Source organism: Chlorocebus sabaeus, chromosome 7 (genome assembly GCF_047675955.1).
Source record: "Chlorocebus sabaeus isolate Y175 chromosome 7, mChlSab1.0.hap1, whole genome shotgun sequence".
NCBI lineage: Eukaryota > Metazoa > Chordata > Mammalia > Primates > Cercopithecidae > Chlorocebus > Chlorocebus sabaeus.
In genome coordinates, this window is record NC_132910.1 from 35,962,843 (window position 1) to 35,983,733 (window position 20,891).

Sequence of the window (20,891 nt, forward strand, 5' to 3'; positions counted from 1 at the left end):
CTTATTTGTTGATGATTATACTGCTTCCTGTTAGTTTTCCTTCTAACAGTCAGGCCCCTCTGCTGAAGGTCTGCTGGAATTTGCTGGAGGTCCACTCCAGAACCTGTTTGCTTGGGTATCACCAGTAGAGGCTGCAGAACAGCAAATATTGCTCCTTGTTCCTTCCTCTGGAAGCTTTGTCCCAGAGGGGCACCTGCCAGATGCCAGCAAGAGCTCTCCTGTAAGAGGTGTCTGTTCACCCCTGCTGGGAGGTGTCCCCCAGTGGGGAAGCATGGAAGTCAGGGATCCACTTGAGGAGGCAGTCTGTCCCTTAGCAGAGCTTGAACACTATCCTGGGAGATCCGCTCCTCTCTTCAAGGCCAGTGCACAGGAATGTTTAAGTCTGCTGAAGCTGTGCCCACAGCCGTCCCTTCCCCCAAGTGCTCTGTCTCAGGGAGATGGCAGTTTTGTCTATAAGCCCCCGACTGGGGCTGCTGCCTTTCTTTTAGACATGCCCTGCCCAGAGACGAGGAATCTAGAGAGGCAGTCTGGTTACAGTGGCTTTGCTGAGCTGCAGTGGGCTCCACCCAGTTTGAAATTCTCGGCGGCATTTTTTATGCTTAAGGGGAAAACCACCTACTCAAGCCTCAGTAATGGCGAACACCTGTCCCCCTATCAAACTTGAGCATCCCAGGTTAACTTCAGGCTGCTGAGCTGGCAACGAGAATTTCAAGCCAGTGGATCTTAGCTTGCTGGGCTCCATGGGGGTAAAACCCGCTGAACAAGACCACTTGGTTTCCTGGCTTCAGCCCCCTTTCCAGGGAGTGAATGGTTCTGTCTTGTTGACATTTCAGATGCCACTGGGGTACAAAAAAAAAAAAAAAAAAAAAAACAAAAAACAAAACTCCTGCAGCTAGCTCAGGGTCTGCCCAAATAGCTGCCCAGTTTTGTGCTTGAAACCCAGGGCCCTAGTGGTCTAGGCACCTGAGGGAACCTCCTGGTCTGCGGGTTGCAAAGACCATGGGCAAAGCATAGTATCTGGGTCGCATAGCACAGTTCCTCAAGGCACAGTCCCTCATGGCTTCCCTTGGCTAGTGGAGGGAAGTCCCCAGCCCCTTGTGCTTCCTGGGTGAGGCGGTGCCCCACCCTGCTTCTGCTGGCCCTCCATGGGCTCCACCCATTGTCTAACCAGTCCCAATGAGATGAACAGGGTACCTCAGTTGGAAATGCAGAAATTACCTGCCTTCTACATTGGTCTTGCTGGGAGCTGCAGACTGGAGCTGTTCCTATTCAGCCATCTTGAAACTCCCATTTTTAAAACCATCAGATCTCATGAGACGTATTCACTATCACGAGAACAGCATGGGAAAGACCTGTCCCATGATTATTCAAGTACCTCCTACTTGGTCCCTCCCAGAACATGTAGAAATTCAAAATAAGATTTTGGTGGGAATATAGCCAAATCATATCAGCAATACCATTCTAGTCATAGGAATGGGCAAAGATTTCATGACAAAGATGCCAAAAGCAATTGCAACAAAGCAAAAATTGGCAAGTGGAATCTAATTAAACTAAAGAGCTTCTGCACAGCAAAAGAAACTATCAACAGAGTAAACAGACAAGCTACAAATGGAAGAAAATTTTGCAATGTATTTATCTGACAAAGGTCTAACACACAGAATCCACAAAGAACTTAAAGAAATTTGTAAGAAAAAAAGAAGCAATCCCATTAAAAAGTGGGCAAAGGACATGAACAGAAAGTTTTCAAAAGATGACATACATGCAGTGGCCAACAAGCATATGAAAAAAAGCCCAACATCATTATGATTACAGAAATAAAAATCAAAACCACAATGAGATACTCTCTTACACCAGTCAGAATGGCTATTATTAATAAGTCAAAACATAACAGGTGCTACCAAGGTTGCAGAGAAAAATGAATGCTTTCACTGTTGATGGGAGTGTAAATTAGTTTAACCATTGTGGAAGACAGTATGGTGATTCCTCAAAGACCTAAAAACAGAACTGCCATTTGACTGCTGGGTATATACTCAAAGGGATATAAATCATTGTATTATAAAGAAACATGCACATCTGTGTTCATTGCAGCACTATTCACAATAGCAAAGACATGGAATCAACCTAAATGCCCATCAATGACAGATTGGATAAAGAAAATGTGGTACATATAATGTAATGTAATACCATGTAATACTATGCAGCCCTAAAAAAGAACAAGACCATGTCTTCTTCAGGAATATGGGTGGAACTGGAATTAATTATCCTTAGCAAACAGAGGAACAGAAAACCAAATATTGCACATTCTCCCATATAAGTGTGAGCTAAATGATGAGAACACATGGACACATAGAGGGGAAACAACAGACACTGGGGCCTACTGTAGGATGGAGGGTGGGAGGAGGGAGAGGATCACAGAAAATAACTAATAAGTACTAGGCTTAAAAGCTGGGTGATAAAAATAATCTGTACAACAAACCCGCATGACACAAGTTTACCTATGTAACAAACCTGCACTTGTACCCCTGAACTTAAAATAAAAGTTAGAAAAAAAAGAAAAACAGCACTGCTAAAGAGAATTCTTTATATTCTTATATACTTCGTGGGGAGGGGGGTTGTTTGTTTTTTGTTTCTTTAGTATTTTTAGTTCATAAAATAAAGAAAAAAATACATCCATATATAGGGACTGAGATTGTCATAGTGGAAAGAACAAAACATTAGCATAAGACAGACCTTGTTCAAACTCTGATTTTGTTGGTTACTAGTTAAGTCTTTGGTGATTCTCTTAACCTTACCTTCTCAGAAACTCAGCTTAGCCACAAATAAAATAATGACAATATATGTTGCTATTGTAAAGCTTAAAAGAAAATGCAGGTAAATCTCTGAGTATAGTGTCTGGCCAATAATAGCCTCTCAATAAGTGCTACTTCAGGTAGTATCTAATATTCCCCTCCTCTGACCATGCAGATGAAAAACTCCAAACTCTCCTTTGGTTTGCATTGCCTGCTGTTTGAGGGAAATGGAAGAAGACTGGAATAGGTGATGGGACTGGTTGTCTACTTTGCATTAAGGCAGAATAAACATAATTGGCAACTACAATCTGGGCTGTGGGACCTTAGCATGATTAAAAAAATGAACTTGGCTGGTATTCCTTTCCTCCATTTCTCTCATCTCCAAGAAGGTTTCACAAATGTACTGTACACACTAACCAGTGTGGGGGCAGGAGCCACTTGGTAAACAAGGACTGAATGGCTAAACTATCCAGGCTTCAGATTATGTGAGGTTAAGTGTCCACTTAGGATGGGCCATGTAAGTGGATGAGCTGGGAAACCAGCAACAAGCAGATGGATCACATTGACACCACGAGACTCCACACAGCACAGTCACAGACATGACATTGTCACAGCAAACCAGATGCTTGAGGGAATGGTTCACACCAGTAGAACTGGAAGGTAAAATTCATGCATGTAATCCAGTTCTTAAAAAGTTGTACTTGGGACTGTTGTGCTTGTAATCCCAGCACTTTGGGAGGCTAAGGTGGGAGGATTGGTTGAGCCAGGAGTTTGAGATCCACACAGGGAAAATAGGGAGACCTGGTCTCTACAAAAAAATTTTTTTAATTAGCTGGGCTTGGTGGTACATGCCTGTAGTCCCAGCTACAGAAGGTTGAGGTGGGAGAATCACTTGAGCTGGGAAGGTCGATGTTGCAGTGAGCTGTGATCACACAACTGCAGACCGGCCTGGGCAACAGAAAGTGAACCTGAAGAAAGGAGAGGAGAGGAGAGGAGAGGAGAGGAGAGGAGAGGAGAGGAGAGGAGAGGAGAGGAAAGGAGAGGAAAGGAGAGAGAGAGAGAGAGAGAAAGAAAGAAGGAAAGAAAGAAAGAAAGAAAGAAAGAAAGAAAGAAAGAAAGAAAGAAAGAAAGAAAGAAAGAAAGAAAGGAAGGAAGGAAGGAAGGAAGGAAGGAAGGAAGGAAGGAAGGAAGGAAGGAAGGAAGGAAGGAAGGAAGGAAGAAAAGAACCTGTCTTAAAAAAAAAAAAAAAAAGATTGTGCTTGGGAAAATGCTTATGATATACTATTAAGTAAAAGGGGAGAAAAAGCTTAAAATGCAGTGTATGCATAGAGTGTGTACATGCATATATATTTTTTAATTGAGTATAACCCATAAATATTTATATTTAGGATACAATATATACACATTTGATATATATTAATATTATATATTATATAATATATTGTATTATGCATTATATAGTACATAATGTCTATATTCATATGATATAATATGTATATATACATTTATGATATAATACCACATGTATTATAAAAGACAAGAAGGAAGTATGCCAGAAGATTAGCAAAGGTAAACTTGGGGTTGTGAGATCTTGGAGTGATCTATTTTTTTTAATGCTTTTCTATATTTTCCAAAACTTTCCCAATCATTATGTGTTGCTTTTATACTCAATATTTCATATCTTTCACTTTTCAATTCTTGTTGAGACCAGTTCGGTCAGGGAGACCCTAACCCAGTGGCGCTAGAGGAATTAAATACACACACACAGAAATATAGAGGTGTGAAGTGGGAAATCAGGGGTCTCATAGCCTTCAGAGCTGAGAGCCCCAAACAGAGATTTACTCACATATTTATTCACAGCAAGCCAGTCATTAGTATTGTTTCTATAGACATTTAACTAAAAGTATCCCTTATGGGAAATGAAGGGATGGGCCTAATTAAAGGAATAGGTTGGGCTAGTTAACTGCAGCAGGAGCATGTCCTTAAGGCACAGATCGCTCATGCTATTGTTTGTGGCTTAAGAATGCCTTTAAGTGGTTTTCCGCCCTGGGCGGGCCAGGTGTTCCTTGCCCTCATTCCTGTAAACCCACAACCTTCTAACTTGGGCGTTATGGCCATCATGAACATGTCACAGTGCTGCAGAGATTTTGTTTATGGCCAGTTTTGGGGTCAGTTTATGGTCAGATTTTGGGGGTCTTGTTCCCAACGTGTCCCCCTTCTTTGATTTGCAAATCAATAAATGCAAAGGTAGCTTTTTCATGGTGAGCTACTTCTCGCAGGAGTCAGGATCCACATCTGCAGACCATACAAAGACAAACAACACAGATTAAAAGCACAATCATCATTGAAATTACAGAGCTTCCAAGTGTTTTCATTCATTTTAATGGGTTACTAGCTGCTAACTTGTCTGCAGCTCCTTCAAGCACTCCAGTTCCCAGCATTAAGGTCAGGTGTGCCTGGGATGTTTTAAATATTTGTTCTTTTAATTTTTCTATATCCAAAAACAAGTTTGCAGAGTGTCCTTCTAGATGTTTTTCATTCTTTCCCAAATTTTGATCATATTAAGAGCATTTAATAGTATCCACAAATCCTTATGTTAAGCTCCTAGAGCGGGCCATATCATTTGAGATTGAGGTGCCACTATACTGCCATGGTTCCAGATAATAGGAACTCTTGCCATACTTCTTGCCATTTCTACCATCTGACTGTTCTGTTCAGACCAGCTGAACATAGTGTGGCCATGGCACACAGACTGAAAGGTGCAACTTAAGCTAAACATCCCCTTAGAGGACCAATCAATAGTGATTCCGTAGGAATCATTGCATAGCAACTCTGCCTGTTCTGCAATGCAATCTTCCCAAACAAGTATGTTCATCTTTTCTGGCCAGGTTCAATTTTGTTTACAAATAGGTTTTTGAGGGCAGTATGCCTCAATTATATGAGCAGATTTATTATGGTAAATACTGAGATCAGAAAGCATGTGTAACTGTGTCAGAGTGATTATATCCAGGCATTATTACCAGCCAAGATTGATAAATACACCCAATAAGTATAATTGTTCTCTGTGTCAGCCCTTGTTGAAGGAATACTCACAACTGCTGTCATAGCTACCATTAAATTACTCGTTGTGACTGGTTGTCCTGCTTTCCTCAAGTTTTCTTCCACCATCTGTGACAGCTTCTTGATCTGTCCCCAGGTAGGTGGCTGTATTCAACAGGTGTTGCTCGTGACAGTTGGGGTCCTCCTCACCATCAGCCTCAACATGGCTGCAACAGGGGGGTCCTCAGGATCCTCCCAGAGTCTCTTCCTCAACATCTGGCTCACGATAAGGTTTCAGGTGTCTTGATGGTACCCAAATCGGCTGTTTATTTGGCCTGGAGAAACAGAAGCATAACCTCAACCCCAAGTTATTATTTTACCTATTTCCCAACTTTTTGTTATTGGATCTCTCCACCAAACCAATTGTTCTGCTTCTGTCTTTGTAGCTGGTTTCTGTAGATACTGTTCAGCTGCTGATAACATCTAGCCTTTGGGCAGGTTCAAAAAATTTAAAGTTAATAATGCTAGATTCAGTTGTATCTGAGGTGTTCCATATTCTCTGTCTCCCTCTTTCTGCTTTTGCAACTGCTGTTTTAGGGAGAGATTCATTCTTTCCACTATGGCTTGTTCTTGAGAATTGTATGGGATACCAGTAATGTGTTTAATATTCCACATAGAGAAAAATGTAGCTAGAGCTCGGCTAGTATAGCCTGGAGCATTATCTGTTTTAATAGAAGTTGGAATGCCCATCACCGCAAAACACTGCAAAAGGTGATGTTTAACACAGGCAGAAGACTCTCTTGATTGGCATGTAGCCCATACAAAGTGAAAAAAGGTGTCCACACATACATGTACGTAGGCTGGTCTCCCAAACGAGGGAATATGTGTGACATCCATTTGCCAAAGAGAGTTAGGTTCCAATCCTCGAGGATTAACTCCTGTAAAAGATGAGGAATGTACCATTTGGCAAGTTGGGCATCGCTGGATAATAGCTTTAGCTTCTTTCCAGGTAATGCTGTATCTGTGTTTGAGACCAGAGGCATTAATATGGGTTAAATTGGGAAAGTGTCTAGCATTATATATTGCATTAGCAACTAGGTGATCGGCCATTTGATTCCCTTCAGTCAAAGATCCTGGAAGAGGTGTATGAGCCCTAATGTGAGTGATGTAAAAAGGGTGCATTCTACTTCTAACTGCTGTTTGCAATTGGGTAAATAAAGTCATCAGTTGTTTATCTGTATGAAGTCATAACTGAGCATTTTCAATTAACTGTGTGGAATGAACCACGTATGAAGAATCAGAAATCACATTAATAGGCATATTAAAAGCAGTCAATACCTCAATTACAGCTACAAGCTCTGCTTTTTGAGCTGAAGTATAGGGCGTCTGAAAAACTTTACCTTTGAGCCGAAATAAGAAGCTTTACCATTACTAGACCCATCTGTGAAAAAATGAAAACACTTAGCAGGCTGCAGGTTGTTTACTGCAGGAATTGTAAATGCAAACCATTCACAGTCTTGCTCAGCTAAAGGGATAGTAAAGGAACAGTCTTTTAAATCTATGACCATTAAAGGCCAAATTTTGAAATTATAGCAGGAGAAGGAAATCCTGGCTACAATGCTCCCACAGGTTTACAACTGAATTGATGGCTCTTAAGTCAGTTAACATTCTCCATTTACCTGATTTTTTCTTAATTAGGAAAACTGTAGAATTCCAAGGGGAAAATGTTGGAACTATGTGGCCATTTTTTAATTGTTCAGTAACTAATTTCTCTAAAGACTCCAGTTTCTCTTTACTTAGCAGCCATTGTTCTATCCAAATTGGCTTATCGGTAAACCATTTTAAAGGTATAAGTTCTGGAGGTTTAACAATGGCCACCATCAAAAATTATATCCTAATCTTTGGCAGGAACTTTGTCTTTCCACTTGAAGTAGTTTTGCAAACCGTGCAATTTTTTTTCTAGTCCCATACCAGGGACATACCCCATTTCATGCATTGTATGTTGACTTTGAGGGCTATATAATTGTTCTGGAATTAGAATTGTGCTCCCCATTGTTGTAATAAATCTCTTCCCTATAAATTTATAGCTACAGAAGTTATAATTGGTTGAACAGTCCCAGGTGTTGTCCATCGGGCCCTTCACAATGCAAAATAAAACTATTTTGATATACTTCGGCAGCTTTACCAACTCCAACCACATTAAATTGAGCGGGTTAAATTGGCCATGTGGATGGCCAGTGCTGTAGAGAAATGGTTGAAATGTCCGCTCCTATATCTACCAAACCTTTATATTTCTTTCCCTGAATAGTTATTTCACAGGTGGGACATTTATCAGTCATTTGATTTACCCAATAAGCTGCTTTGCCTTGTTTATTTCTGCTTCCAAATCCTACTGTTCCTTTAATTTTACTTTTTCCCATTCCCACATACGGCACAATCAGGAGCTGTGCTATGTGCTCTCCTGGCTCTGCTTTCCAGGGAACAGAAGTAGATACAATTTGAATCTCCCCGTTGCTATCTGAATCAATGACTCCTATATGTATTTGTACCCCTTTTAAACTTAAACTAGACCTTCCTAAAAGTAATCCTATTGTCCCTGCTAGCAAGGGTCCACAGACTCCTGTTGGGACCTTTTGCGGGGGTTTCCCAGGCAGAAGGCTCACAGCTTTTTTGCAGCATAAATCTACTGTGGCACTACCAGCTGTGGCAGGGAACAGACGTTGTATGGGGGTGAGGGAATGGCCTGAGCCGGAAATGCCCTGGTTTAGAATGGGGCCCGGGGTGGGCCCCTCATGGCATTTCCCAAAATCAGGTTCCCACCTTTATCAAACTTAGAGTGACACTGATTAGCCCAGTGTTTACCTTTCTTACATTTTGGACATATTTCAGGATCAGCAGTTTTCTTTTTCCCCCTATCTGGCAGCCTCAATGATTTTTTTCTACATTCTTTTTTAGTATGATCATGCTTCCCACAGTTAAAACAAGCTTCAGGAAACAGAATATTTCCTTTATCCACTCTCAGTACTGCCATTGCCTGTGCCAACAAAGTAGCTTTATGCAGATTACTTCCGATACCATCACAGGCCTTGATATAATCGACTAAATGTGCTTTCCCGAATTTAAAAGGAAAAGGCTCAAATGTAGCTATATTTCCCTGTTGATCTGGGGGGTGTATTCTAACGGGGAACTGCCAAGCCTCTATATCACCCCCTCCTCTAGCTTGCTGAATTCCTGCCTGAATAGAACCAAGAGTAGTCGCTCGAGGTGCTGCTCAAACAGTCACTGGGGCAACTACCTTTCCCCCAGTGTCCTCTGGAAAAGAAAGATCTGGAGGGTCTTTTTCTTCAAAATAATAAGGAGGAGATACAGAAGGGTAGGGATGAACCTCTCCTTCCTTTGCCACTTTAGCTTTAGCTGGCAAATAAACCTGTTCTGTAACCTCTTCTGTTACTTCATTACACTGTCCTTCCTCCTCATCATTAGTGTGAAACAGTTTCAAGGTGAAAGAAACTAGACCCCACACTTATCCCATTGTTACCCTGATACTTCTGAGCTCCCCTTCTTACTCACCACGGGGATTCCTTTAAGGGTACTCAGGTGTCCTCCAGCTAGTTCCACGTTCTCTAACCATCACTCTGGTGACCCTTCGACCTGGATTCGAGCTCCCATGATGGACACCACTTGCTGAGACCAGCTCAGTCAAGGAGATCCTAACCCAGTGGTACTAGAGGAATTAAAGACACACAGAAATATAGAAGTGTGAAGTGGGAAATCAGGGGTCTCACAGCCTTCAGAGCTGAGAGCCCTGAACAGAGATTTACTCACATATTTATTCACAGCAAACCAGTCATTAGCATTGTTTCTATAGATATTAACTAAAAGTATCCCTTATGGGAAACGAAGGGATGGGCCTTATTAAAGGAATAGGTTGGGCTAGTTAACTGCAGCAGGAGCATGTCCTTAAGGCACAGATCACTCATGCTATTGTTTGTGGCTTAAGAATGCCTTTAAGCAGTTTTCTGCCCTGGGCGGGCCAAGTGTTCCTTGCCCTCATTCCCATAAACCCACAACCTTCCAGTGTGGGCGTTATGGCCATCATGAACATGTCACAGTGCTGCAGAGATTTTGTTTATGGACAGTTTTGGGGTCAGTTTATGGCCAGATTTTGGGGGGCTTGTTCCCAACCTATGTAAGAGTTTCCCAAGATCTCATGGAAATCCAAATCCTGGAAAAAGAATATAACCATCCCAAAGGCTAACGATTAATAAACAAACCAACCAAAACCCCATAAAATTCAGTTTTGGCCAGGAAAAAAAAATTAAAGTAATTATTCTGATAACTATTAAATAAATAACCCTTAGGCTGCCATTGTTCCTTTCATCTCCCTAGTCACAAGACATGTTGATTTATGGACTTTGGGTTTGGATTTAGATATAGATCTTTAAGATTGTTTCTGGATGAGTCTGAAGATCAAGTTGGCAGAGTAATGATAGATGGAACTCCAACTTATTTTTGTTATGCAGGTACTGATACTCTAAATTTAGTCTTTTCTTTTGAATGCAAGTCTCAAGAAGAAGAAAGCAAAGAAATCCTTTCCTAACAAACATTTTAAAATGAGTTTAGAGAAGGTAGGCTCTTATCATCTGCTTTTAACTTTCTCCTTGAAAGAAACACTGTTTGTACTTAAGGATTTTGTGGGGGGGCACCAAATTATTTATGACTTTGTGGGCAGTCTGTGAAAACAGGAATAATGTGTTTAAGTGATACCATCCTACTAGATACAATTAAAATAACGTCTTTTCTTTCCTGCTCAATTGAGCTAGCCAATGGTATTCAATAACTGCAATACCTGAATGAAATTGTTAATTGGAATAACAAGTCTTAAATACTGGTATAAATAGAAATTATTTGTTATATTACAAACTTCAGACCAAATCTATGAAGACTACAGTACTATTCCTTCAACTTTACAGATAAAAAACCAAGTTTATAGAGCTTAAATCGCTTGCTTAAAGCCCATGGCAGGGAAGTAAAACAGTCAGAAACAAAACAGACGGCCAGGGCCGTCTGCCTGGGAAGCCCATGCCCCTGACCACTGGATTACATAGCTTTACCATTGTCAGCTGCTAGAAGCCAATTTTCCAAAATGGCTTAAGTTGTCAGGTCAAGCTTCCCACCTCTGGGTTTTTCCTCCCTCCCTCTACCATCTTCACTACTGCCCTCCTATGCATGGTGATGATGACCAGGGAAAGTCTAGAATTATTGGAAAGTTTAACTTTCCTTAGGTCAGATGGATTGAGGTCAAAAAATAAATATCTTCTTTAAAGTACGTGTGTTTAGGACAAGATTTTAAATAAGCCAGGAGAAACTTGCTCTTTAAAGTAATACTATAAATAAATCATTCATTTATAGGGCAATGGGTGTGTGTGTGTGTGTGTGTGTGTGTGTGTTTTAATCAGGCAAACTTGGATTTCTTGATATTTATTTATTTTGAATAAGTATATAGAATACACCCTACAAAGAACATGCAAGAATTGAGGAGTCAGAAAGTGGAGAATTAAGATTTAAAAAACATATTGGATTTATCATAAAATTCAGAATACTTTATTTTAAAAGAATAAGTGGAAAGGGAGAAAACTCAAATACTACCTATAAATAAAAAAATAGGAAAGATCCTTTAAAAGTCTTTATACAAAATGTGCAAGGAAATTTGAAAAACATTATTATTCTGAAAGGGATGAAGTGAATTCTTCTACGTAGACAAATAAACCAGATAGTTATGGTGCACAGTACCTCAAGACAGATATCTAGCCCACTAGTTCAATGACTTTGGGGTAAGACTGATTGGTTTCTGAAAAGTGGAGATCTGAATTCTAAGAATTCTTAGCATGGAAAACGGGCTGAATGGGTGATTAGTCATGGTTTACTAAATTATGTTAACCTTTCAACTCATAAGTATTTATGAAATGTTTCTGCATAGATGTCACATTAATAAGAATAGTTTCATATAAAGCTCAGATTGATTTGTATTTTAATGTCTTTCTGGATTTTTGTCCATATTTAACAAATATGCATAATCAAACATAAGCACTTTAGACTAGACCAAAATTACTGAATATTTTACTAATAGCTGTGATTTTTAAAATATTACTCCCCCATAATAAGATGAAAAACTAACAAGTGCAAATACACATTCACATGCTTTGAAAGTCAGTAGGTATATTTACCTTGAATTAATCAGTCTTGGGTTTTGCACATAGCATATTTTATTAAAGCAAATAGCACCTGAGAGTATTGTAAGCTACCTAAGGGCAAGGACCATGCCTGTTTTGTTCACCTAGAAGTTGTGAATTTTAAGAGAATGGGCTTTAACACTAAACTGCATGTGTCCTGCTGATGTTTTCTAAGAAAGTGCCCTTGGGCAAGTTATTCAACCTCTCCTTGCTTTGGTTCCTGATCTGTAAAATAGATGATGATTACTGAAGTACCCATTCATAAGAGCATTGTGAGGGTTCAACGACTGACATGGAAAGCTCTGGGAAAAGGATAGCACAAATAAAGACTAGCTGTTCTTCTTCACGGCTGTATCCACCAGGCTCAGAGTAAATATTTGTTGTCTAAATAAATAAATGACAAAGAATCGATTCCTTTTATTTCTCTTTTGGACTTGTTACTGATACAGTAGGTACTCTTAACTGTCAAAAAGTATAAAAACATTATATCTATCAGCAAAAGAAGCCACATTAGGAAAATCACACATCAGCATACAAATTCTACCCATCACAATTGCAATAGTGTTTGTTTCTAATCAGGTATCTTTAATTGATTTTATACATAAGAAAAGGGGTCTGGGCTGGGCATGGTAGCTCACACCTGTAATCCCAGCACTTTGGGAAGCCAAGGGGGGCATATTAGTTGATCTCAGGAGTTCGAGACCAGCCTGGTCAACATTGTGAAACCCTGTCTCTACTAAAAATAGAAAAATTAGCCAGGTATGGGGGCATGTGCCTGTAATCTCAGCTACTCAGGAGGCTGAGGCAGTAGAATTGCTTGAATCCAGGAGGCATAGGTTGCAGTGAGCCAAGATCATAACACTGCACTCTAGCCTGGGTGACACAGCTAGACTCTGTCTCAAAAAAAAAGGGGAGGGGGGTCTGAAATTAGTAGAGTACTACAGAAAATGAAAAAGTGAGTAACAATAGAAAAGTAGGTTATGTCAAGACTAAATCAGATATTTAAAACTAAAAAGGAGAGGCATTGGGGGAGACTTTGAATAGTTATTTGCCTGATTTAAATAAATACAAAAATCACAGAATTGACCTTTATTTTTAGTTAGATAGATATAGCCAGTGAATACTCAAATTCACTGTGAAACCAGACAGTCATGAGCCGCCCAAACTCAAATCATAACACTGTCTTAGTCTACTTAATCTGTTATAAGAAAATACCATAAACTAAGTAGCTTATAATAGAAATTCATTGTCATAGTTCTGGAGACTGGGAAGTTCAAGATCAAAGCAGATTCTACATTTGGGGTGGAACTGTGTTCTGGCTCTAGGTGGCACCTTCTTGTTCCGTCCTCTCATGCTGGAAGGAGGAAAGAGTATCCCTTGAGCCTCTTTTATATGAGCACAATCTCATTATCGAGGGTTCCATCCCCAAAACTTAATCACCTCCCAATGGTCCCATCTCCTAATACCATCACCTTAGGGGTGAGGATTTCAATATATGAGTTTGGGGGGACATAAACATTCGGACCATAGCATACATAAACATAATTTTGTTGAGTGTTAGATCCATCTGCATGTCCCATTCTCTGGAAAATGTGTGAATCCTGTCTCCTGCTGCTCATAGTATCAGAATATTCAGAAAGTACAGTTTATAAATATCTCCAGAAGAGTTCAAAGGGACCAAAATTCCAGAGACAACATTTTGTACCATTTCTCATTTTGTGCCATGAATTGCTAGCTTGAATTAATTTAAATACCAAATAGAGAAAAGCTGATGTGAATTCACAGTCTGGTAGAGTTGCCAGATAAAATACAAGATGTCCAGTGAAATGTTGAAATGGCTCCATTGTCTGGGGTAAATACCCGGGGTTCGTTGTCTGGCGCCAGGAAAATTTAGGACACGGACACACACAAGGAGTGGGTTTAGGAGTGGACAGTTTAATAGACAAACAAGAGGAGAAAGAGAGAAAGTTTCCTCATGTTGAGAAAACGGTTGCCCAAAATGGTTTCCAGGTTGGGGCAAGATTTGACTGATTTTATAGAGGCTTGAGGAGGTGCTGATTGATTTACATAAGGCCCAGGGGATTGGTTTGACAGGTGTGCCATTTACATAGCCTGCAGAAGACTGGCCCTCCCATCCTGATCTTTTATTAAGCAAATACGGCTTGTACCTGGCTGTCACCATGACATCTGCATATGTGTCTTTACCTGGCCGGTGCCATGACACCCACACATGTGGTGACAAAGAAAAGGGAGCAGGGATCACCATATTGAATATACCTGGCTTCCAGGTACACCTGCAAACATTTACATATGCAAGCTTCTAGCTTGCATATCTATGCTTGCAACTTGACTTTTCAGGCTGCTTTCTGTTAGAAAAGAAGTGGTTTGGGGCTGCTTTTTATTAAAGGAAAATTTCACCGAGAACTCTTTTACCCTCTGTAACTGCCTAACATAATTTCTTAATAACCTAAGTACGTTCCAAATACTACATGGGACATACTTATGCTAAACAAATTATTCGTGGTTTTACTGAAATTCAATTTCAACTGGGCATCCTGTATTTTTATCTGCTACACCTGGCAAGTCTACATTCTGGTTATAATAAACACATAAACTTCCATTTTAACCACTGCTCCCCTAACCATTCATAGGTGGCATTTCTCACCTAAGAAGCAGTGAGAAGTATATAATATTCGTCCTGGCTTTCATCAGAGAGAAAATAAATGAGAAAGGATAGAAGAAAATTTTACCTACATGATTAACATCTTTGCCACATTAGGGCAGTCAGCGATTTTCCACTTGTAATTAAAATCTGCTCAACTGAGACTACTGGCCCTTCAGAAACTCCAAGTTCTTTTCTATGGTTGAAAAGAAAAAGTTGGGGATGGCAGGGGGAAGATAGCAGGCAGTCATGAAATGGATATGATTTTCTAGAGACTAAGACTGCAAGGTGGACACAGAGCAGAGAGAGAAAGTATAAGAGACATCTAACAGAGGTTAAGATAGTGGCTTTCAGATCCAGCAATTCCACTACTAGGTGTATATAAAAAGGAAATGAAATCAGTTTGTTGAAGAGACATCTGCACTATGTTTATTGCAGTACTATTCACAATAGCCAAAATATGGAATCAATGGATGAATGGATAAAGGAAATGTGATATATGTACATAATGGAATACTATTTAGCCTTAATACAGAGGGAAATTCTAGCATTTGCAGCAAAAACAGGGACATTATGTTAAATGAACTGAACCGCACACAGGAAGACAAATACTGCATGATCTCACTTATATGTGAATCTAAAAAAAAAAAAAAAAAACAAGGTCAGGTGCAGTGGCTCATGCCTATAATCCCAACACTTTGGGAGGTTGAGGCAGGCAGATCACTTGAGACCAGGAGTTTGAGACTAGCCTGGGCAACATAGCAAAACCCCATCTCTAGTAAAAATACAAAAAAAAAAAAATTAGGTGGGCATGGTGGTGCATGCCTATAATCCCAGCTACTGGGGAGACTGAGGCACAAGAATGGCTTGAACCCAGGAGGCAGAGGTTGCAGAGAGTCAAAATCATATCACTGCACTCGAGCCTGGGCAACAAATAGACTCTGTCTCAAAATCAACAGCAACAACAAAAACAATGAACTCATAAAAGCAGAGAGTAGAATGATGGTTACCAGTGGCTGGGGTCATGGAGAATAGTGGTTGGGGAGATGCTGATCAAAAGATAGAAAATTTCAGTTAGATATGAGGAATAAATTGAAAAGATCTACTATAGGAAACAAAAAGACTGAACGTTTTTTAATTGCTAAAATGGAAAGATGACTTTTTCCCCCTCTTAAACATTTTTTTTTTTTTGGTACAAATTCTGAAACAAACTGACAGCGTTCTAATTCCAATTCCATTATTTCACAACTGTGTGGTCTTGGGTGAGTCACGCAATACATCCTTACACCTTGGTTTGGGGATAGCAGATCTGAAAATTCTGTCAGAATTCAGTAAGTATAAAAAAGCATCTAACAGAGCCTGGGACACAATAAAGATTATATAACTATTAGCCATTGTATCTAAACTTTGGCTTCTCTAATGCATCCTATAGAGTACTTACAGGCCGTGATCCTATGGTCCACCTAATCTTGATATGATTACTTGCTGTATGACTCTAGACAAATTATCTAACCTCAATAATCTATGTCCATCACTGAGGACAGGTGAAATAACAGTATTTCGATCATATGGTTTTTGAGAATTTTAACTGAAATAATACATGTCATTATTAAAGGCTTATAAGTGTTAGCTGCTGTTATTGAACATTTTTCTTCTTTGGCTTCCATAATGCTATAACATTCAGATTCTCTTCTTACCTCTCCATCTCTCTTTTTTTTTTTCTTATTACCATTCCTGGATTCCCACAGTTCTCCTTGCCCCACTCAGTCAGCCCTTTTCACCCTCATTCTTTGAAGAATACTTTCCAGTTGCTGCTTCAGCCCCCACTTCTATGCTGGCAATTCCTAAGTCTTCTATCTGCAATCTTCGTTTCTCCACTTGTACCACAGTCTCACACAACTACCACGACCTGAATGTGTTTACTGCAGTGTTGCATTATCCTCTCCAAACTTCCATGTCCCGAAAAAATTCTCAGCTCCCACAGCTGCTAATTCCTTTGGGGGTTGGGAGGAATGAGCAGCTCTTTTCAATTTCCCTGCCGTTGGCAAACACAGTCATTCTCTAGTAGTCCCTGAGATCAAAGCCTTGGAGTCATCTTTGCCACATCTATTTCTATCATACTTCGTGTCCCATCAATCACCAAAATACTAGACCACCTACCACACACCAGGGAAAGAGAAGTGAAAAGAAAACGGTTGAAAACAAAAACAAAACAAACATCTTTTCAAAGACACATCTGACAGGAAAACACAACTTATATTATTTCAAAGTATTCCCCTTTTCCCATACAAACACCCCATCTGCCCTTCTCAAGAAGGTGGATGTTGGTTAGTAATTGAGGTATCTTTGCTTGCTGAGAATAGTCAGCTTCAGGATAAAGGCTTTTGCATATTTGAAATAGTAAGAGTAAGAAGCACAACTGAGACAGCTGGGATGCGCTGAATTGTACCGTGTAAAAAGGAAGAGAAATGGCGTCAAGTGGGTGGAGGATGGGAGGTGGAGATGCTGCAAGGCAAGGCTGAGGAGAACATGGTAGCAACAGGTAGTTGAAGGTAAGCTGTGGGAGAAAACAAAAGTACTTCCCACAAACTCTTGCAGCAAGAATGGGACCTGGCTGAATCCTGGCTGTACCATTTAGCACCTGCAAGACAGCAAGCAAATCCCTCAACTTAATGCCTCCATTTCCTTGTTTGTAAAATGGGGAAAATAATAGTGTGTACGTCAAAGAGTTCTTCTGATGATTACATGAGCTCAAGTAAAGAATGTGGCATGGTGCCTGGCCTATAATATAAAAGTGTAGATATTAATAATTATATAAAAGTGTGTACATTAATACTAAATCATCTATTATTAAAAATTCTTTGAGGAGTAGATTTGTCTGTAGGAGATGTGACAAAGTGCTGAAGTACAGAGTTTTGTTCTGGTTGATAGGGGACTTTTTAAAAAAAATACAGGTTTCATTTGAATAAGAATGACGTCAAGTTACAAACATTTTAAAAGAGAATGACTCGGTTGGGTGCGGTGGCTCATGCCTATAATCCCAGCACTTTGGGATGCCGATGTGGATGGATCACCTGAGGTTGTGAGTTCGAGACCAGACTGACCAATATGGCGAAACCCCGTCTCTATTAAAAATGCAAAATTAGCTGAGCGCGGTGGCACATACCTGTGATCCTAGCGACTCGGAAGGCTGAGGCAGCAGAATCGCTTGAATCCGGCAGGCAGAAGTTGGGGTGAGCAGATATCATGCCATTGTACTGCAGCCTGGGCAACAAAAGCGAGACTCTGTCTCAAAAATAAAAAATAAAAAAAAAAAGAGAGAGAGAGAGAGAATGACTCAGCAAATTTCATTCATAGGTATATATGCAAGAAAAATGAGTGCAAGTCTACCAGAAGACACTTCTATGAATGCTTTCAGTAGCTTTATGAATAATATCCCCAAACTGGAAACAATGCCAATGTCCATTTACACCAGGATGAATAAGTACACTTTGGTTTATTTATACAATTTATACATCATTGAAAAATATAAAATATGTAAAAGGAACGATTGCTACACACATCACGTGGATGAAACTCATAGATAAGATGATTAAAATAAATCAGATGTAAATGAGCACATACTGTATGATTCTGTTTATATAAAGTCCAAGAAGTAAAGAAATCTTTGGTGACAGAAGTTAGGATAGTAGCTACCTCTGCAGAAAGAGGGGAACCCGTATAGACTGGCAAAGGCACTGAGGGAACTTTTCTGGGCAATGGAAATATTTTAAACTTTGATTTGGGATGCTGGTTTCATGGGTGTATGCATATGTAAAAATTCAAGTTTTGCCCTTAACATATGTGACCTTTACTATATGTGTATAATGTCACAGTTGAAATTTAAAAGGGGGAGGCTCAGAATCCACACATCCCTTGGAAGTTTTCTACAAGTATATGAGCACATTATTCTTTGTAGGGCCCACTGCAGCTGTGTAGATACTGAGGTGTCCCCTGCTTCTCCTAAGCCCATGTGAGGAGCCCAGAGATTTCACAGCCAGACCCTACTTTCTGGATACAAAGACTTAATTTCATAGTCTATACTTCTTAACAACCACATGCTCACAGGTAGACTCATGGTTAAGACCACACAAACTTACATCCCACTACCCCTATAGTCTTCATCTCTCTAACAGACGTCCCATCCTTCTGGTTGTTCAGACCAAAAACCTTGGTGTCTTTCTGTCACATCCTGCCTCCAAACCAAAAGAAAATTCTGTTGGCTCAACCTTCAAACCATAAAGAATTTGATGCTTTCTCACTACCTTCTTAATTTACAAGCTGGCACAAGCCACCATCATCTCAGAAGCCTCCCAACTGGTTTTCTGATTCTATCTTAACGCCTACAGTCAATGCTCCACATGGCACCAGGACGATCCTTTCACAACTTAGGTGATCATGCCATCCCTCTTCTTAAAATCTTCCAGTGGACCAGATGCAGTGGCTCACACCTGTAATCCCAGCACTGTGGGAGGCCAAGGTGGATCACTTTAGGCCAGGAGTTTGAGACCAGACTGGGCAACATAGTGAGATCCTGTCTCCACAAAAAATAAAACAAACCCAAACCTTCTGATGGCTTCCTATCTTTGGGTGCTTATCTCATTCAGAGTGTAAGTCCTTAATCAGTTCTACAAGGGCTTACGTGATCCAGCAACACACGCTCCAAGTCAGGCTAGCCCCTGATCATCTTCTTTTCACTCATTCAGCCGTTGCTACGCTGACCTCCTTTTTGATTCCAGATGATGTTTAGCAAACTCATGCCTCAGAGCCTTTGCAGTTGTTCTCTCTACCTTGATTGTTCTTTACCTGGATTATTCGCGAGATTCACTACTTCACTTCCTTCAGTCTGGGGCTCAAATTGCACCTGACAAGTGAGGTCTTCTCTAACCACTCTAAATAAAATAGAATACCCCTGCCCTCCCCCATTTCACCCTACCACCCCATCATAATCCCCTACCTTCCCATCTAGCAGTTTTATATTTCTCCATAGAACTTACCAGCTAACAATTTATATATTCATTTGTTTATTGTCTGTCTTTCCTCTCTCCACCTTTCCAAGACTATAAGCTTCAAGGGGTAAGTGATTTTGTCTGTCAGGTTAGCTGTCATAGATCCACACCTAGAATAGTATGTGGCACAGAACAGAAATTCAATAAATAGTTGTGAAATGAATAAATATCCCAGGTTCCACGTTAGGATACTTGGTTATTCAAATATGATGCATTTAAACAATATGCATGAAATAGTTCCTAAAATGTGAGAGAGATTAAGCTATTAAACATTATGAATAAAAACAATATTTAATAATAATTATGAGAGTTGCAAAAATAAATTTTGAGATACATATCTTTACATCTCTGAATAAGTGAAGCTACTGTGTTCAGAAAACAGTTAGGAATTCACAGGTAATCCCACATTTCCAGCTACTCTTTATAAAACACCCAATGCAGCCATCTGGTAGGAAATTATCAATTAGCTTATTGCCCAAATTCGAATTGCTACTTATAACTGATCAAAGTGCTTCATAGAATGCGGAAAATATCCTGATGCTTCTGATATGAGATAGGATATCATTGAGGCTCTTACATTTTGGCTTATGATGAAGAAATTATCTTACTTTCTTATTCTGAGCCCTTCTTCTATAACTGTCTTTATACTAATGGTTTGCAAGTAAGTATCTCCAGCTCTTAAAAGTAGCAAGTTTGCCCCGTCTCTACTAAAAAGTACAAAAAACTAGCCGGGTGAGGTGGCGGGCGCCTGTAGTCCCAGCTACTCCGGAGGCTGAGGCAGGAGAATGGCGTGAACCCAGGAGGCGGAGCTTGCGGTGAGCAGAGATCCGGCCACTGCACTCCAGCCTGGGTGACAGAGCCAGACTCCGTCTCAAAAAAAACAAAACAAAACAAAAAAAACTAGCAAGTTTGGCTTCCTGCTGCCACCTGCCCGAGATGTGTCACAGCCTCCTGGAAGTATCCATGTGTGAGCATGGACATAGAGCCAGCCAGTGGGTGGAGCAGAAAGGGCAGGGTCTGGGCGGCAGATGTAACGTCTCTACTGATTCTTGATTCTTGTTTGAACTTGGGCAAGTGACTCTCTCTTTGTCCTCATCTAAATGATCAGTAGATTAACCTT

At 40.2% G+C, this 20,891-nt stretch overlaps 1 long non-coding RNA gene across 1 annotated transcript; it reads right to left on the reverse strand.

Moving 5' to 3' along the window:
• Window positions 1–5,071: 5,071 nt before the first annotated feature.
• Window positions 5,072–19,927, reverse strand: LOC140712082 (uncharacterized). Its single transcript, XR_012093537.1, has 4 exons — window positions 19,760–19,927; window positions 17,890–18,008; window positions 9,399–9,552; window positions 5,072–6,163 (listed from the first exon to the last, which is right to left on the reverse strand). It is a non-coding gene; the product is annotated as an uncharacterized lncRNA (long non-coding RNA).
• Window positions 19,928–20,891: the final 964 nt, after the last annotated feature.